We start from the raw sequence: 19384 nt of genomic DNA, 5'->3' as shown, positions 1-19384 counted from the left end.
CTAACACTGGCAGCCAAGCACCTCCAGGTGTGCTTGTAGTGGGCAAGAAATCAGCCCTCATTCAATCAAGCTGTGGTGAGTGGGGGTTTCTGTTCCTGAAACTTGAAGACATTCCCGGCGGATGCACACGCCATGATGCAAATGGCTCAAGGCACACACCCATGGTAATTGTTTGCCAATTTCAGCTCAGGCCCACTGCTGAGAACCCCTGACCCAGAGGAAAAACAGTGGGTGGCTGAGCCATACAGTGCTTACCAAGCCCAGTCGCTGTGTTCCACCCTTTCTTTTCAGCTGTATCTGCTCCCCATCTGTACAATTATTTACACACGCACACACGTATCTCTCTTGCTCTATTGCCCGGGGCTGGAGTACAGTAGCGTGGACTCAACCTCCTGGGCGCAAGTGATCCTCCTGCCATAGCTGTCCGAGTACCTGGGACTACAGGTGCATGCCACCACGCCTGGCTACTTTGAACATTTTTTGTAGAGATGGAGTCTCACTCTGCTGCCCAGGCTGGTCTTAAACTCCTGGCCTCAAGCGATTCTCCTGCCTTGACCTCCCAAAGAGCTGGGATTATAGGGTGAGCCACCGCATCCAGCCCTGAAGTGATGTTCAAGCTTTATGTATTTTAAAAGAATCTCTATCACCACTAAAAATGAAAAATTGCTATCTCTTGCTACAAAGAAAAGGAAACTTAAAAAACAAACACAATGAAAACAAAATAGAGTCATATTCATTATCTGATGTAGCATAATTTGGGTTTAATGGACTGGCAAAAAATTCTTCACTTTCCTTTCCTATTGCGGGGAACATCAGATCTGGCAATACTCGGGGATAAGACTGGTCCCCACTGAGCAGGGCTGCCCCTCGGAGAGGGAACACATTTCCTGTTCACAGAAACTGTTCAGAAGGGAGATGATTTGACTGCAATCTCCCAGCTGGCTGTGGATGAATCAGGCCGGGGACCGCCTCACTCCCTCCTCTATTCAGGGCCTCCTCAAAGAGGCCTTCCTTGGTCACCTTGTCTAAAAATTGCCGTGAGGCCAATCTCCTTCCCTGCTTTATTCATCACTATATACTCCTATATACATCCTATATACACTATATACATCTAACTTATCCTATATTCACCTTTTCTTTTTCTTTTTTTTTTGAGACCCTGTCTCGCTCTGTCACCTAGGTTGGATTGCAGTGGCACGACCTTGGTTCACTGCCACCTCTGCCTCTGGGTTCAAGCGATCCTCCCACCTCAGCCTCCTGAGTAGCTGGGATTACAGTTGTGTGCCACCATGGCTGGCTAATTTTTTTTTTTGTATTTTTAGTAGAGACGGGGTTTCACCATATTGGCCAGGCTGGTCTCGAACTCCTGACCTCAAGTGATCAGCCCACCTCAGCCTCGTGAAGGTGAGGGGATTACAGGTGTGAGCCACTGTGCCCAGCCCTATATTCACTTTTTATCTGTTTACTGTGTTACTCTCCAGTAGGATGTCCGTTCCCTTAAGGTAAGGAGTTTGTTTTGTTCATTCCTGAATCCCTAGTGCTCCTAGTAGGTGCTCAAATGCACATTTGCTGAGTGAAGGAAAATGAATGAACAAATGAAACCTGTTCTTGTTCTTTCCAAGTTCCCTAAGGCCCTGGTTACCAGCTAGGAAAAATGCCGGTCTTCCTGCTGTGTGAGGCAATGCTCGGAATTTACTTGGGATCTGGGGCCTTTTATCACATTAAAAAGCAATGTGCTAGATTAAAACAAATATAGCCTATAGGATATAAATTAGTAACTAAATAAAGAAATAAGTAAGGCGGAAGGGACAGGTCTTCCTTACAGAAGAATTTCAATTAATAAATGTAGATGGAATGAGAGGCACACAAAAACTGCCATCAGGGAAACAGCACAGCAATAACTGCTGTAGACAAGACCTTGGCCACCAATGGATGCTAAAATTAGTGGGAGGAAGTTTGAGGAAAAACGGGATGTGGGATATTAGCATAGCCTCAAAGTTTCTCCCCAAAGGTAGCATTTTTTTGTTTTGTTTTGTTTTGTTTTTTTAAAGAGACAGGGTCTTGCTCTTGCTACCCAGGTCTTGCTACCAGGTCTTGATACCCAGGCTGAGTACAGTGGCACGATCTCAGCTCACGGCATTCTCTGCCTCCTGGGCTCAAGGGATCCTCCTGCCTCAACCTCCTGAGTAGCTGGGACTACAAGTGTGCACCACCACACCTGGCTAATTTGTTTTTATTTTATTTTTTTAGAGCTAGCTGGTTTCAAACTCCTGGCCTGGAGTGCCCCAAGATAGCTATTAATTACAAAGGGAAAAGTGTAACTTTAGTATGGAGAAATCTGACACACAGCAGCTTAACCAAGTGATCTAGGTGAACATTACCAGAAATACGATGCACCAATATCATAGACCCGCACAAAGATGCACTGAGGAGGGCATGCTGCCTGTGTGGCATCGTTCTAAATAATGAATAACCTCAATGAGGTCATGAGAAAACATCAGAAAAACCCAAGTTGATGCACACAACAAAATACCAGAGCAGTCCTCTTCCAAAGTGTCCAGGTCAGGAAAGGCTAGGAAAGATGGAGGAATTGTTCCAGATTGGAGGAGGTTAACGAGACATGAAAACCAAATGCAGTGTGGGATCAAGAATAGACTCTTGGAACAAAAAAGGACATCAGTGGAAAAACTGGTGAAATGTGATTAATGTCTGTCATTGAGTTAATCGTACTGGGCTATGTGAATTTCCTGGTTTTGATCCCTGTGTTACAGTTGTATAAGATGGTAACATAGGGGAAGCTGGATGTAGGGTAGACATGTGGACTCTGTAACCATTTTCACAACTTTTTAATAATTCTCAAATCACTTCAAAATAAAAGTAATCAAGAATTGTGCTAGGAAGCATCCTTTGACAGAAATCTGGCCTCTAGTCACTGTCCCACACACCAGCTTCAGTTACCCAGGCAAGACTGCCAGGATGAGGGAATGTGACGGAACCACTAAATGTCCAGGAGAGAGAAACTCCATCCAGAGCCACTCAGTTCCCGCAGCTCGGCTGACACAGCTACCTGCATCCAGGTTCTGAAGGCCACAATCCTCCCCTTTACACTTCCCACACTGGTATGGTCTCTTGTTTCTTCAAGGATCAGACAATGCCCCCTCCCAACAAAGCTGGGGATCGTCCTGGAAGCCTTCACTGCAAACTGACATGCAGCTGGGGTCTCACGCCACTGCTTAGAACCCACCCACAGAAACAAAAGAGAATGTTCACTAGCAAACCAACCCAAAAACCTAAATATAACATATTTGAAACCTATACAGCACAGGTAAGTATTTGCCATATGTATATATTTTAAATATGTGTAAATACCCATTACCCATGCCATATACATGTGTGTATGTATTTATTTATTTTAATTTTTAGTTTTTTTTGAGACAGGGTCTCGCAGCAGCCTTGACCTCCACTGGTTCAGGTGACCCTTCCACTTTAGCCCCAGTGTAGCTGGAACTGCAAGTGTGCGCCACCACGTCCAGCTAATTTTTGTATTTTTTGTAGAGACAGGGTCTCACTAAGTTGCCCAGGCTGGTCTCGAGTGCCTGGGCTCAATCAATCCTCCAGCCCCATCCTCTCAAAGTGCTGGGGTTACAGGTGTGAGCCACCACACCTGGCTCATATTTTTAACCAACAGAGAAACCAGTACATTCACATCGTGGGGCAGTGGGGCTGCTCTGAATCTTGATCATGGTGGCAGTTTCACAACTATCTACAACTGTCTGCATTCAAAGAACTGTATACCGGCCAGGCGCTGGGGCTCACGCCTGTAATCCCAGCATTTTGGGAGGCTGAGGCAGGTGCATCACCTGAGGTCAGGAGTTCAAGACCAGCCTGGCTAACATGGTGAAACCCCACCTCTACAAAAAATACAAAAATCAGTCAGGTATAATGGCGGGCACCTGTAATCCCAGCTATTTGAGAGGCTGAGGCGGGAGAATCACTTGAACCTGGGAGGCGGAGACTGCAGTGAGCTGAGATGGCGCTACCGCACTCCAGTGTGGGTGACAGGGTGAGACTCCACCTCAAAAAAAAAACTAAAAAAAACCGAGGCTGAGGCAGGCGGATCACCTGAGGTCGGGAGTTCGAAACCAGCCTGACCAACATGGAGAAACCCCATCTCTACTAAAAATACAAAATGAGCCAGGCATTGTGGCACATGTCTGTAGTCCTAGCTACTCGGGAGGCTGAGGCAGAAGAATCGCTTGAACCCAGGAGGCGGAGGTTGCAGTGAACCAAGATCACACCGTTGCAATCCAGCCTGGGCAACAAAAGTGAAACTCCATCTCAAAACAAAACAAAACAAAACAAAACAAAGAACTGTACACCAAAGAGAGAGTTTTACTCTATGTAAGGTTTAAAAATTGAATGAAAAAGTAAAGAAAAAAATAAAAGTATATGAAATGTATGATACACTGAGGTATGCTCATGAGCAAAGATCTTCAAAACATACTATTATTGGGGATGGTGGAAGCAAGCCAAGAAGCACCACATAGCATGGTTCCTTTTTCTTATACAGTGAACCAAAATTAGTGTGTATATGTGCACATAGGAAAGTTTGTGTACAGGAAAAGGTCTGGCAGGGCACCCAGCCAGTGACTGACAGTAATTACCTCTGGGATAGATGTTAGGCTTGCGAGTGATGGGAAGAACAGTGAAGCAAACTTTCATTTTTCCCTTGATACTTTTTTTTTTGTAATTAAAAAAATAATAAAGATGCTTATGTGTATGAGCTGTAAAGTTCTAAGCAAACCAGCAGCCACACCGTACTCACCGTTAGTACCTTCTAGACACTAGAACTCTTGGATGGTCCCAGGAGAGCCGACGTCAGAGACTGTGCATCTACATGGAAGAAAAAGAGGAGGTTAGGTCTCTGGCCAACTTAAGCCTTCCTGCTGCAATACCCAGCTGTCAATCACATACTCACTCTTTCAACAAGTATTTACTGAACATGGTTGAGTGTAATCCCAGCACTCTGGGAGGCCGAGGCGGGTGGATCACTTGAGGCCAGGAGTTCAAGACCAGCCTGGCCAACGTGGCAAAACCCTATCTCTACTAAAAATACAAAAAATTAGCCGGGCATGGCAGTGGACACCTGTCATCCCAGGTACTTGGGAGGCTGAGGCAGGAGAATCACTTGAACCTGGGAGAGGAAGGTTACAGTGAGCCGAGACTGTGCCACTGCACTCCAGCCTGGGTGACTGTGCCACTGCACTCCAGCCTTGCTCCAGCAAGACTCTGTCTCAAAAAAAAAAAAAAAGAAAGAAAAAAGAAAAAAAAGTATTTACTGAACACCTGCTACGTGCCAGGCACCAGGAATACAACCAGGGTTCTCCAAGACAAAGTGGCTGTCCTCAGGGAGCAGACAGTCTAGTAGGGGAGGAGGACAGTAACAAATATATAACACAAAGTCAGGGAGTGGAGCCTTGATGAAACCTAGCGGGGCGACGCCATAGTGATGAGACTGCGACCTTACACGGAGAGCTCGGAGAAGGCCTCCTGGACGAGGGGACAGAGATGTGAATACATGAGACCACAGACCGTGTGACTACCTGGGAAAGAGCCTTCCAGAGGCGGGAGCAGATGTGGAGCATCTCAGGAGCAGCCAGGATGCCCGTGGAGCTGGCACGAGGTGCATGAGGGGTGAGCAGTGGCGGAGGGGACAGATGGAGGACTATTCTAAGGACATTTCCTCAGACAACTGTGAGCAGAGGAATGACAGAGAAATCGCACTTGTCCTGGTTTGGAACTTTATGAGTTTATGCCTTTGAATATGTAGTATGCTTGTTTATATTTAAGTGAATATTCCATGGATGAACGAATGTCTCCAGGCGGAGAAGGCACTGTCTGTATTGTTCAGCATCACATTCTGGGCACCGGCAGAGGCTGGGCACTAAGTCAGGAGATGAGATCTGAGAGGGCCTAGAGCTGTCCTACATGTAATGGCCATTCACTAGTAACAATCCCTCCCAATGTGCCGGCTCTGTGCTAGCAGACATGCGCTGACTCATTTCACTCTCCCCATCATCCAAGAAGATCCTATTATTACTTCCAAGTTACAAATGAGGAAACTGAGGCACAGAATTCATAAGAGATCCACTAGCGAGGTTGCCCAGTCAGTCAAAAGTATACTAAGCCAGGCACAGTGGTACCTGCCTATAGTCCCAGCTACTCAAGAGGCTGAGATAGGAGGATTATTTGAGCTCAGAAGTTCAAGACCAGCCTGGGCAATATAGCAAAACCCTGTTTCTCTCTTTAAAAAAAAAAAAAAAAAAAAAGTGTACTATATACAACAGCCAGGATGTGAACCCAGCAACCTGGTCCCAGAGCCTGTTTCTGACCACCTGGCTAGACCACACTGTCACGATGGTCAATGAACGCAGGGCCAACTGTGGGCTGGCAACACCTCCCTGCCCCACTTCCCCAATACCATAATGTCCAAATGCTACCCAAATATCCACGCCAACCTCAAAGGCGGGTCAGCTCCTCCAGGAATCCTCCCAGGAAGGAAGCCTAGCGAGCAGCTAGTCAATACTCCAGGGTTCAGGAATCGGGACAACTTCAATGATCATTCCTCTGGGGTTCCTGGAGAAGCCCAAGGGGGTTCTTAACCTTTCTCATGCCAGGGACTCCTACTGGCAGCCTGGCGAATTAGTTGCAGACTCCTCAGAATAATTTCTTTTTTTCCGAGATGGAGTCTTGATCTATTGCCCAGGCTGGAGTGCAGGGGCGCCATCTTGGCTCACTGCAACCTCTGCCTCCCCAGCTCAAGCAATTCTGCCTCAGCCTCCTGAGTAGCAGGGCTTACAGGCGCACACCACCACCCCAGGTAATTTTTGTATTTTTAGTAGAGATGGGGTTTTGCCACATTGGCTAGGCTGGTCTCAAACTCTTGGGATCAAGCGATCCGCCCATGTTGGCCTCCCACAGTGCTGGGATTACAGGTGTGAACCACCACGTCTGGCCTATTAATGCTTTTATATTACAAGATCTAGTAGTGAATCCAATAACTATAGTGATTTAGAAATAGGTAGGTGTTTAAATGATATTTTGTGATATTTGCAACACTGTAATGTGATATGGGAATATCTGTGATTTCTAGTAGTGACAAAGTCACAGATATTGCTAATTCAATTGTGGTGTATTGCCCTGTGCATAAAAAAATGTTAATTTCAGTTAGAGGGTAGTGAAAATAGAGATGTAATGTTTTTCCCAGCCAACCTCGTAACCCACTAAACTTCCACCCTTCAAAGGTCCCTGGACCCGAGATTAAGAACCCCTCAAGGAGATCTGAGAGTGGGTAAAGGCAGAGCAGGTTCCAAGGGAAAAGAACAACTGGGGAGTGTGGGGCAGATTCAGCTTCGTGAAGTTAGTATGGGAAGGGGTTCCAGGTGTCGGCTGCTTTGGCCCACCCTGCATCCACTTCTTTTCCTCAGTCAACCCCTTGAACCTCACCTTTCCCACTCAGTCCTATGGGACTGACCCCACCCATGGGTTGTGGGTGGGGGTGGGACTGGTCATGTGATCCAGGTCTGGCCAAAATGCCACTGCACCACCTTCCCTGTTCCAGCTTCAGCGATGGCCCAGGGTGACCCTGCCACCAAAGCCAGGATGATCAGAGCCAGTAAACACCAGCCCCATGATATATGCTGGGACTATGGGGGAAAGAGATGGTTTATTTCCCTTGGAGCTGCTAAGCTGGTTGAATCTACTTGTGGAACTGTTAGGGGCTGCTTCAGAGCCTACCTGAGAATAAAATCAGCACAGAAGAATGCAGAGTCAGGAGGTAAAAGGAAACATGTCCTGGCAACCTCATGAGGCCCTGGATCCAGCCATGCCTGAAACCATTCCAAGCCGAATCTCCCAGGCCCTGTGTCCATCCACTTCCTTTTATACTTCAGCAAGCTGACCTGAATTTCTATTTGTTCACACAACCAAATGACTCTCAACTAACACAGGAAGGGCAGAGGCAACTGCTGTTCTTGACGATTCCCATAGCTCCCTACCAGGCCATTTAGCAAAGTACAAAATAAAATTAGAAACAGTCACTATACATAGAAACAGCAAATATGGAAAAACCCGCTTTTAAAACACTCAGAAATGGCCTCTTGGGCCGTTGCTATTGCTAAGCTGGTCTAGGAAGCCCTCACAATGGTGGTTTTCAAGATGCTTGGCAGGGCAGGAGGGAACCAGACGCACCCAGAACATTTTCCTTTATCACTAGACTTCCCATTTTAAAAATTCCTGGGATGATCAGAAAACCCCTGCAATAAAGCTCTTGTAAAATTTTAATAGCCGCCTTTTAAATTGCAACGGAAATTGCTTTCCCGCCACTCTAATTTTTCTCCTTTCTTTCTCTAAAGTGATGCATATGGCTCTATAAAGGCTGATCACCAGCTATGTGCTGTGGCGCCAAGTCTCTCTCAGCCAGGAACCTACTTCCTGCCGACTAGAGGGAGCTGTGGATGCCCGTCGTCCCGCAGTCCCTCATGCAGGAGAGAGGAAGATGCCAAAGAGCCGTGGAAACGGCAGCAAAGGAGGGCTACAGATCCGGGAATCCAGCCAGTACCCTGTGTATCCCAGGGTCCCATTTTCTACCACCTGGGAAGGGACGATGCCCTTCGGTTTGCTTCCACAATGCCAGCACACCCATGGCCATGACCCATTCATCACACAGGTGACACACGGGCCCAGCACTTCACTTCCTACAGGTTTACAGCAAGAACAGAATCCCATGAGAGAATGGAAGAGGGAGAGGCGCCCTGACCCGAATGTCTCCTCCCTCAGCCATAGGGATTGGCTCTGGGAGAGACACGTGATCCAAGCATGGCCAATGAGAGTGGGCCCTGGACATTTTGCTGCAATTTCTTGGGGGAAACAGATGGGCGGTAAGGCAGGAGGACTGCTGAGGACTTCTTTGCCACCTGAGGGTGAGCAGAGGCGGAACAGGAGGAAGGGGCCGAGAATGAAGTTAAACCTGACAAAGGCAGAGTCCGGAAATAAAGAGGGGTAAATTCCTGATGAGAATACCTGAGTACTGACTCCAGTTGGGCCAGCTCTGGGATTTTTCAGGTCCCTGAACCATTAACTTCCCTTTGCAGTTTAAGTCAATTTGACTTGGGGAGGTTCTGTCGCTTACAACAAACTCACAGCACAGGAAGGGACCTGAGAAATCAATACAGCACTCCTTCATGTTTGGGCGAACATGACCCTTCTAAGAAGTTGACGAAACAAAACTATGTCATGTCTCTCCAGGAAAAAAAGCACAAAATACTGCCTGTCTCAAAGATGTCAAAGATTTCTGAAGCGCCTGTCCGTAGGAACTAAGTGAAGAATCCTTTGATCTATCTGACTTGTCTGTTCACTTGGTGGAAAAGCAAACTGGGGTCCAAAATGTGTAAATGACTTGTTTGGGGCCCAGGGCCCACTGGGGGCAGTGCCGGGCTCCCTGAGACCCCCAGGTTTCACCTTAAGCGCCCCTGAGTACAGTCCTCCGAGGAGACTGCAGAGGGTAAAGAAAGGCTGCAAGTGAGGCTCTAGGCCACCACACCCTCATCTCACCTCTGGCAGCTCCATTTTTTCCTGCTTTATAAAATGGGCCTACAAGGAAGTGTCTGACAAAAGTTCCATAACACCATAATCAACATACTGAAAACCAGTCTTTCACATTACATTTCAGAACACTTACATGTTAATTACCTTGATTTCAACCCTCATGAAACCCTGTGAAGCAGGCATTATCACCATGGCTCCAGGTGAGCTGTTTCTGCTGGGCTGACCAGGTCACTTCTCTCCTGACCTCAAGGCTGGCTGCAGCACCTGCCCCTTTTTGTTCCTGGACCTGTACTTCTGGGCCTGGGTTTTCTATTCCACTCTCGTATTTCTATCTCAGTTCATATGGAAAGGATCATCTGCTCATACCTCTCCACTCTCCTTTACCTGGTACCCCCCGAGGAAGAAGGGCAGGCCAATCTAACAGCCCAGAGATTGTGACTGTTGCCAGCATCTGCTTTTAAGTGGGCAGATTATTAGCCAGCTGGGCCCAGGCCTACCAGCTCTTTTCTCTCTCTGTGTCCAGAGATGGCAGGAGGTTCTCTTCTGTTTCTGACTTGGAGCAGAATAAACACCCTGGGCAGTGTCTACTCAGCCTCTAAGACAGCCTGGCCACAGGCACTCTCTCTTGACCGAGTGGTGATGGGGGGACAGCCAGGCCTTTCTCTTCTGTGCCGCTGTATAAGTGGCTGGTCTGGAAGAACCAAACCCGCCGGAGCCTTTGCTGTAAGCTTCACTCTCCTTTCTAGACCGCCAGAGCATCACTGTGGCATCAGGGATTACTCACCTACTAACAAAGTGGTTCAACCATCCTTCATTTAGAGAAGATTCCCATTATACCCATCCCTGTCCTGTCTTTGAAATAATGACTTAGGGAAGTATCTGTTCATTCAGCTGCCTCTAGCCTACATCCCAACAAAGAAAAGCTGGTATGTGAGCAAAGGACTTTGCCTTGGGAAAATCTAGGCCCTCAACAGCCACTGAGATCATCTTGCAATTAATCATGTTTTCTCTTATGACCTACATTCTATTAATAGCACATACTAATGATTTAGCGCTGGTTCTTTTGCTGATTGATGCGGTCTACCAACATGACGAAGGTTGGGTCACTGACTTTAAGGGTCTCTTCCTCATTTCCTTGCCCCCCCGCAACCCTGGCCCCACCACCTCACCCTCTCCAGAAGATAAGCATGCTAGTGTGGTGCTCTGAACACAGCTATGAGGAGTTCACTGTGCTGGGGGCCCCATGGTGGTCCCGCCTGCAGCCCAGCCTGAGTAACTCGGTGGCAGAATGGGCTCGCAGACAGACCTCTGCAGATAAGCTGCTCTGGGAAAAAAAAAATGCTGTGTGGCCATTCCACGCACAGCAGATTGGCCAAAATGCCAGGCTGACAACACCAAATGTGCTGAAGTTGTGGAGTAAGGGGAACGCTCAGTCACTGCGGGTGGGGGTGGAAATGGGAACAAACATTTTGGGAGAGCAATTTGGCAACTTCTTGTCAAGATGAAGAGAGGGTAACCTCAGTGACAAACTTCATCTACTGACAGGCCCAGAGCTCCCTGCTGAGCCCCCAGACCCATGTGCGGCTGTGCAAATTCTTTCTGGGTTGAAGCACAAGGTTTTCATTTTTTTTTTTTTTTTCCTACTAAGTATTTATTTATTTATTTATTTATTTTTAATTTATTATTATTATACTTTAAGTTGTAGGGTACATGTGCATAACGTGCAGGTTTGTTACATATGTATACTTGTGCCATGTTGGTGTGCTGCACCCATCAACTCGTCATTTACATCAGGTATAACTCCCAATGCAATCCCTCCCCCTTCCCCCCTCCCCATGATAGGCCCCAGTGTGTGATGTTCCCCTTCCTGAGTCCAAGTGATCTCATTGTTCAGTTCCCACCTATGAGTGAGAACATGCGGTGTTTGGTTTTCTGTTCTTGTGATAGTTTGCTAAGAATGATGGTTTCCAGCTGCATCCATGTCCCTACAAAGGACACAAACTCATCCTTTTTTATGGCTGCATAGTATTCCATGGTGTATATGTGCCACATTTTCTTAATCCAATCTGTCACTGATGGACATTTGGGTTGATTCCAAGTCTTTGCTATTGCGAATAGTGCTGCAATAAACATACGTGTGCATGTGTCTTTATAGCAGCATAATTTATAATCCTTTGGGTATAAACCCAGTAATGGGATGGCTGGGTCATATGGTACATCTAGTTCTAGATCCTTGAGGAATCGCCATACTGTTTTCCATAATGGTTGAACTAGTTTACAATCCCACCAACAGTGTAAAAGCGTTCCTATTTCTCCACATCCTCTCCAGCACCTGTTGTTTCCTGACTTTTTAATGATCGCCATTCTAACTGGTGTGAGATGGTATCTCATTGTGGTTTTGATTTGCATTTCTCTGATGGCCAGTGATGATGAGCATTTTTTCATGTGTCTGTTGGCTGTATGAATGTCTTCTTTTGAGAAATGTCTGTTCATATCCTTTGCCCACTTTTTGATGGGGTTGTTTGTTTTTTTCTTGTAAATTTGTTTGAGTTCTTTGTAGGTTCTGGATATTAGCCCTTTGTCAGATGAGTAGATTGCAAAAATTTTCTCCCATTCTGTAGGTTGCCTCTTCACTCTGATGGTAGTTTCTTTTGCTGTGCAGAAGCTCTTTAGTTTAATTAGATCCCATTTGTCAATTTTGGCTTTTGCTGCTGTTGCTTTTGGTGTTTTAGACATGAAGTCTTTGCCCATGCCTATGTCCTGAATGGTATTACCTAGGTTTTCCTCTAGGATTTTTATGGTATTAGGTCTAACATTTAAGTCTCTAATCCATCTTGAATTAATTTTCGTATAAGGAGTAAGGAAAGGATCCAGTTTCAGCTTTCTACTTATGGCTAGCCAATTTTCCCAGCACCATTTATTAAATAGGGAATCCTTTCCCCATTTCTTGTTTCTCTCAGGTTTGTCAAAGATCAGATGGCTGTAGATGTGTGGTATTATTTCTGAGGACTCTGTTCTGTTCCATTGGTCTATATCTCTGTTTTGGTACCAGTACCATGCTGTTTTGGTTACTGTAGCCTTGTAGTATAGTTTGAAGTCAGGTAGCGTGATGCCTCCAGCTTTGTTCTTTTGACTTAGGATTGTCTTGGAGATGCGGGCTCTTTTTTGGTTCCTTACTACATGCCAGGCACTGTTTTCAGTTGTGTTTTGTTTTTTCGTCTCTCTTTTTTTTTTTTGAGACGGAGTCTCGCTCTGTCGCCCACGCTGGAGTGCAGTGGCATGATCTCAGATCACTGCAAGCTCCGCCTCCCAGGTTCACACCCTTCTCCTGCCTCAGCCTCCCGAGTAGCTGGGACTACAGGTGTCCACCAGCATGCCCGGCTTTTTTTTTTTTTTTTTGTATTTTCAGTAGAGACAGGGTTTCACCGTGTTAGCCAGGATGGTCTCAATCTCCTGACCTTGTGATCTGCCCACTTCAGCCTCCCAAAGTGCTGGAATTACAATTTTTCTTCTTAAAGACAGGGTCTCACTCTGTCACCCAGGCTGGAGTGCAGTGGCACAATCAGCTCACTGCAGCCTTGACCTCCTGAGCTCAAGTGATCCTCCCACCTCAGCCTCCCGAGTGGCTGGGACTACTGGTGCATGCCACCATTCCTGGCTCTGTTTTCTGCTCTTTAACTACCAATTCATTTAAACCTCTTAATAACCTGAGAAGTAGGTTGTACTATGATCTCCATTTTTTTCTTTTTCTTTATTTTTTTGAGACGAAGTCTCGTTCTGTTGCCCAGGCTGGAGTGCAATGGCGTAATCTTGGCTCACTGCAAGCTCTGCCTCACAGGTTCAAGCAATTCTCCTGCCTCAGCTTCCCAAGTGGCTGGGACTACAGACGCCCGCCACCACGTCCAGCTAATTTTTTGTATTTTTTAGTAGAGACGGGGTTTCACTGTGTTAGCCAGGATGGTCTTGATCTCCTGACCTCATGATCTGCCCACCTTGGCCTCCCAAAGTGCTGGGATTACAGGTGTGAGCCACCGCACCTGGCCTGATCTCCATTTTTAACAGACCAGAAAACTGAAGTACAGAAAGGTACCTTGCTCAAGATCACACAGCAAGTAGACGGCATAGCCAGGAGGGATTTGAACCCAGTGGGTCTGGCTCTAGAACCACCAACAATGGTGCCTACTAAATGCAACAGCAAAGAATATGAGCTTAGCCTTGAACTCTGTCTCTTTCCACATACAGACATCAATGTCAGATGGGTCAAAGACCTAAATGCCAAAGGAAATATATGAACATGTCTGGAAGACAGCACAGGCACATATCTTCAGAACCTTGGGGAGGGCAGAGGTTTCTCATTCAGGAACTCTAGAAAAGCATTTCCCCTCTCCTCACAAAAAGGATCGGATTCATACTCGAGGTGCGGTGGCTCATGCCTGTAATCCCGGTACTTTGGGAGGCCGAGGCTGGCAGATTCCTTGAGCCCAAGAGTTAGAGACCAGCTTGGGCAACACAGCGAGACCCCATCCCTATTAAAAAAATATAAAAATTACCCAGGCGTGGAGGCATATACCTGTAGTCCCAGCTACTTGGGAGGCTGAGGCAGGAAGGTAGGAGGATCACTTGAGCCCAGGAGACCGAGGCTGTAGTGAGCCATGACTGTATCACTCCATCGCAGCCTGGGAGACAGAGCAAGAGTCTGTCTCCAAAAAAAAAAAAAAAAGGGTCAGACTCATCTACATCTACACAGTCATTTTCCCTTTCGCCAGTCTGCCTTTTCTCCATCTTGGAATGTAGACAGGCAGATGTGACAGCCGGATTTGAGAGAGTCCCCTTGTCCCCAGAAATAGCCAGCCCAGACTAGATGGGCTGAGTTCTCAGGGTCCAACAGCCATCTTAAGGCCATGGTGGCAAGAGGGTCAGAGCAGTGCTGGTGTTGACCTGTCAGCCACTGAACCTGCCAGGCTCTCACTCCGGACATTGTTATGGGACATGAAGGACCACCTATGTGTTAAGGTGACAATGCCACTTGTGAATTCTACTAGCTGTGGCTGAATCATTCCTAACTGAAACACCTGCTGCAGCCTGGGGCCATGTGCTGTGCCACCACCCTGGATAGTCTGCAGACAGCCACCAACATGGACCTGAAGGGGTCTCAAAAAGACTCAGCTAAAAGCCGGGCGCGGTGGCTCACGCCTGTAATCCCAGCACTTTGGGAGGCTGAGGTGGGCAGATCACCGAGGTCAAGAGTTTGAGATCAGCCTGGCCAACATGGCAAAACCCCATCTCTACTAAAAATACAAAAATTAGCTGAGTGTGGTGGCACACACCTGTAGTCCCAGCTACTCGGGAGACTGAGACAGGAGAATTGCTTGGAGGCAGAGGTTGCAGTGAGCCAAGATAGTGCCACTGCACTCCAGCCTGGGCCACAGAGTGAGACTCCATCTCAAAAAAATAAAAAAAATAAAGACTCAACTCAGAGATATATTGTGGGACTCAAAGATTTCCACTGAGCATGGCTGATCAGAGGCAGCTACAATGATGACCTGGTGCCCGAACTAATTATTGGGGACCTGAAGAGAGAACAGCTTCTTTCTCCTTAACACACTACTAAGGGCAGCTGGGGTGACTGTCATTTTAAAGGCCAGGCCCAGTCCGCTGGCACACAGGCACTGTGGTCAGCCGGCCCCAGGCTCACGGGCTGCGGAAATTCTGCATAGCTGTGGATCCTTTTTCTTCCTGTCACCAGCCATTTGCTGGATGTGCCAACAGTTAAGCCCCTTCCTGCACTGCTATGAAAACAGCCTGTCAGTGTGGTTTCGACTGTTGGGTGCCTTTCCACAAAGCACTCTCCAGACCCCAGCTAATCAGCTGAAAGGCAGAACAGTGGTCAATCTACCAAAATAGGTCAGGCTTTATTTTCTAATCCTGTTATTCATAACACATTGAAAGGGAAGTGAAGGGGAAAAAAATTACTCACAGTGAGAAAGCCTATGGTTGCTTACCCTCTCTGTGCCTCAGTTTCCTCATCTCTAAAATGGGGATAACAATAAGGGTGTTGTGAGGATTAAGTAAAAAGTTACTCCACACAAATTGTTTAGAACAAAATCTATTATGCACTAAGTATAAATTAAGTGTGAGCTACCATGAGTTTAGTTATTTATATATATATATTTAGAGACAGGGTCTCACTCGGTTGCCCAGGGTGGAGTGCAGTGGTGCAATCATAGAGCTCACTGCAGTCTTGAACTCCCAGGCTTAAGTGATCCTCTCGCCTCAGCCTCCTGAGTAGCTGGAACTACAGGTGTGCATCACCACACCTGGGTAATGTTTTTAAATTTCTTTTTTGTGCAGACAGGGTCTTACTAAGTGGCCCAGGCTGGTCTCTACCTCCTGACCTCAGGGAATCCTCCTGCCTCAGCCTCACAAAATGCTGAGATTACAGGTATGAGCCACTGCACCTGGCCAGAGCTACCATTATTCTTATTGCTGGTGATGTGGTAAGTTTCTTGAACTGATGCTCCCTGACAAGCCTCAAAATCCCACCCTCTGGTCAACCAGACACACGGAGAAAGTCCCTGCTCTGATTCTGGTCACTTAAGGCTTGAAGGTCCAGGCCAATGGGCAGAAGCTGGCTGTGATGGACCTGGGTACTGTGGGCAGGAAATGAACCAACTCCAGTTGCTAAGTGCCCTTCCCACCCAGCAGCCATTCTTCTCTTTCTTCTCAGGATGCTCAGCCAAGACTACATTTCCCAAACTCCCTTGCAGCCAGCATGGCCAATGCAAGGTAAACATAAGCTGTGGGACTTTGAGGAAAATCCTCATCAGAAATGCAAAGCTGGACTATGCTTTTGTGCCTCTCCCTCACCCTATTCCCACCTGGACTCCAGACTCACTAGCTTGACTCCAGCAGTCACACGGCCATGAAGGCCCTGTGCTAGGGATAGTGAGCAGAAGGACCCTGTATCAAAGGACTCTGCTTTTCTTGTTGACTGTGAAGCTGCCACACCAGGCATGGACTGCCTATCTCTTGATGTCTTACTCAGGACAGAAACTGCCTTCCACTGAGTTTATACCACTGTTATTTCTGGTGTCTGCTACTGGCAGCCAAATGGGCTTTTCAAATGAGCCGGCAGTCTTGCATAGCAGATGAGTGATGGAACAGTATTTTACACCAAAGAAATCCTTCTAGTAACCTGCCACCATTTAAAGTATCCTCATGCTTTAGGATGCCTTGCTCTCCTCAACACCAGGGAGAAAGCTAGACACAGAACTTCCCAGATACAGAGTGGGGTTACGATCACCTTGCCTTAGGAAGAGGTAAAGTGAGATATATATGAGATCATTCATTCAACAATGGGCACTACCTCACTCTGGACACGGTGTGGGGTAGGATGCTAGGTACGGTGAACAAAGCAGACACAGTCCCCGCCCTCACAAAATGTACCGTCCACACTAGGGGACCAGAGTAAAGAAGTAGGCAAACAGGTACATATATAAGTTCAGTGGTGAGAACCAGAATGAATTTAAGCCCAGAACTAAATAAAAAGCAAAAGGAAGCTATGTGAAAAGTGGGAGGAAGGATATCCCAGAATGTCCATTAGCTGAAGAATTAACAAAATGTGGTACCTCCGTACAATGGAATATTCAGCCATAAAAGGAATGAAGCAAGAATTCATTCGTGACATGGATGGGCCATGAAAACATGATGCTGAGTGAAAGCCAGTCACAAAAGACCATGGATTACACAGTTCCATTTACATGAAATGTCCAGAATGGGCGAATCCATAGAGATAGAAAGGCTATTGATCTGAGGTCAAGAGTTTGAGACCAGCCTGGCCAACATGGTGAAACCCCATCTCTATTAAAAATGCAAAAATTAGCTGGGTGTGGTGGCATGCCCCTGTAATCTCAGCTAATCAGGAGGCTGATGTGGGAGAATTGCTTGAACCTGGGAGCTGGAGGCTGCAGTGAGCTGAGATCATGCCACTGCACTCCAGCCTGGGCAACAGAGCGAGACCCAGTCTCAAAAAAAAAAAAAAAAAAGGGCTGGCGCGGTGGCTCATGCCTGTAATCCCAGCACTTTGGGAGGCTGAGGCGGTTGGATTACCTGAGGTCAGGAGTTCAAGACCAGCCTGGCCAACCTGGTGAAACCTTGTCTCTACTAAAAAATACAAAAAATTAGCCGGGCATGGTGGCGGACGCCTGTAATCCCAGCTACTTGGGAGGCTGAGACAGGAGAATCGCTTGAACCTGGGAGGCAGAGGTTGCGGTGAGCCGAAATTGCACCACTGCACTCCAGCCAAGGCAACAAGAGTGAAACTCCATCTCAAAAAAAAAAAAAAAAAAAAAAGCCAGAGGAGGCAGAAAAAGAAGTCTCTGGTAAGGAGTAGAGTAGAAAACAATTACAAACATGATTGGTATTAACCAAATATATCAATAATCACTTTAAGGCCAGGTGTGGTGCCTCACACCTATAATCCCAGCACTTTGGGAGGCCAAGGCAAGAGGATCACTTGAGGTCACGAGTTGTGAGACCAGCCTGGCCAACATGGTGAAACCTCATCTCTACTAAAAATACAAAAGTTAGCTGAGCGTGGTGGCGTGTGCCCATAATCCCAGCTACTGGGGAGGCTGAGGCAGGAGAACTGCTTGAATCTGGGAGGCGGAGGTTGCAGTGCGCCAAGACTGTGCCACTGAACTCTAGCCTCAGCAACAGAGACTCCATTTAAAAAAAGAAGACATGCATTCACAGTATGTATGCATATATATGTGTATTTTTCTGGTTTGAATAAATGGGTAGTTGATGATGTCATCTGCCAATATGGACCACTACCCACCAGCGGATGGCAGAAAAACAGGCACAGGTAAGGATACTGATTATGTTTCGATTCGTATATACAGTCCACTAAAAATAGAGCTGGCCTTAGAAGTGTTTTAAGTCCTAGCATGAAACGCTATTACTCCAAGTCAGGTAAGTTAAAACTGGGGTGGTAACAGAACCCTATCTCCAACTGAGTATTTGTTACTTCATGCAACAAACCCAGATAGTGCTAGCTTTCTGGGTGTGTGACCCCAGTAGTTGTGAGCCCTTCCCTTGGTCTAATGTTCTGTCAACGTCTTGAAATTCTAAATCATTTTGTCTTTGAACTTGTATTTTGTAAGTGAAGTCCGGGGCCAATGGAACACGCATGTGAGCAGAGAAGATCTGAGCCACGTGTGTGCCTGTCACTCCTTGTCACGGCATTCTCATATGGTATTCCGGATCCCCTGTGAGCGCCGGATTCCAGCGGGCCAACGATGCATGCAAGTTCAGCAAGATTGAAAGCAGGTATAAAGTAAGCATATAATCACAGCTACACGGAGTAAGCGGGAAAACTGACAGTTCCCAGAGGCCCCTCCATTAGAGCCAGGAGTTGCTTCGAACACAGCAGAAAGAAGGTGATGAAATATGAAATGCAGAAAGAAACATGAAGACCATGGAGACCTCTCACAATCTTTTTTTTTTTTTAACATGGTATTGCTCTGTCACCCAGGCTGGAGGCTGGAGGCTGGAGAGCTGTGACATGATCACAGCTCACTGCAACCTTGACCTCCCAGGCTCAAGTGGTCCTCCCACCACAGCTACCTGAGTAGCTGGGACCACAGGTGCATACCACCATCCCCGGCTAGTTTTTGTATATTTTTTAGAGACAGAGTTTCGCCATGTCCCCCAGGCTGGTCTCAAACTCCTGGGGTCAAGCAGTCTGCCTGCCTCAGCCTCCCAAAGTGTGGAATTA

General features: G+C 47.0%; 1 protein-coding gene across 4 annotated transcripts in view; it reads right to left on the bottom strand.

Annotated features, from left to right (window-relative positions):
* SIPA1L3 (signal induced proliferation associated 1 like 3) overlaps window positions 1-19384 on the bottom strand; it is a 310244-nt gene that overhangs the window by 179810 nt on the left and 111050 nt on the right. For all 4 annotated transcript variants that reach the window (XM_005589068.4, XM_015441297.3, XM_045380076.2 and 1 more), the window contains exon 2: window positions 4826-4893. The gene's annotated coding sequence lies outside the window, so the exon portion shown is untranslated. The remainder of the gene's footprint in view (window positions 1-4825; window positions 4894-19384) is intronic.

Source organism: Macaca fascicularis, chromosome 19 (genome assembly GCF_037993035.2).
Source record: "Macaca fascicularis isolate 582-1 chromosome 19, T2T-MFA8v1.1".
Taxonomy (NCBI): Eukaryota; Metazoa; Chordata; class Mammalia; order Primates; family Cercopithecidae; genus Macaca; species Macaca fascicularis.
The sequence above is the reverse complement of the archived record's forward strand: the minus strand, read 5'-3'. Positions and strand labels throughout refer to the sequence as shown.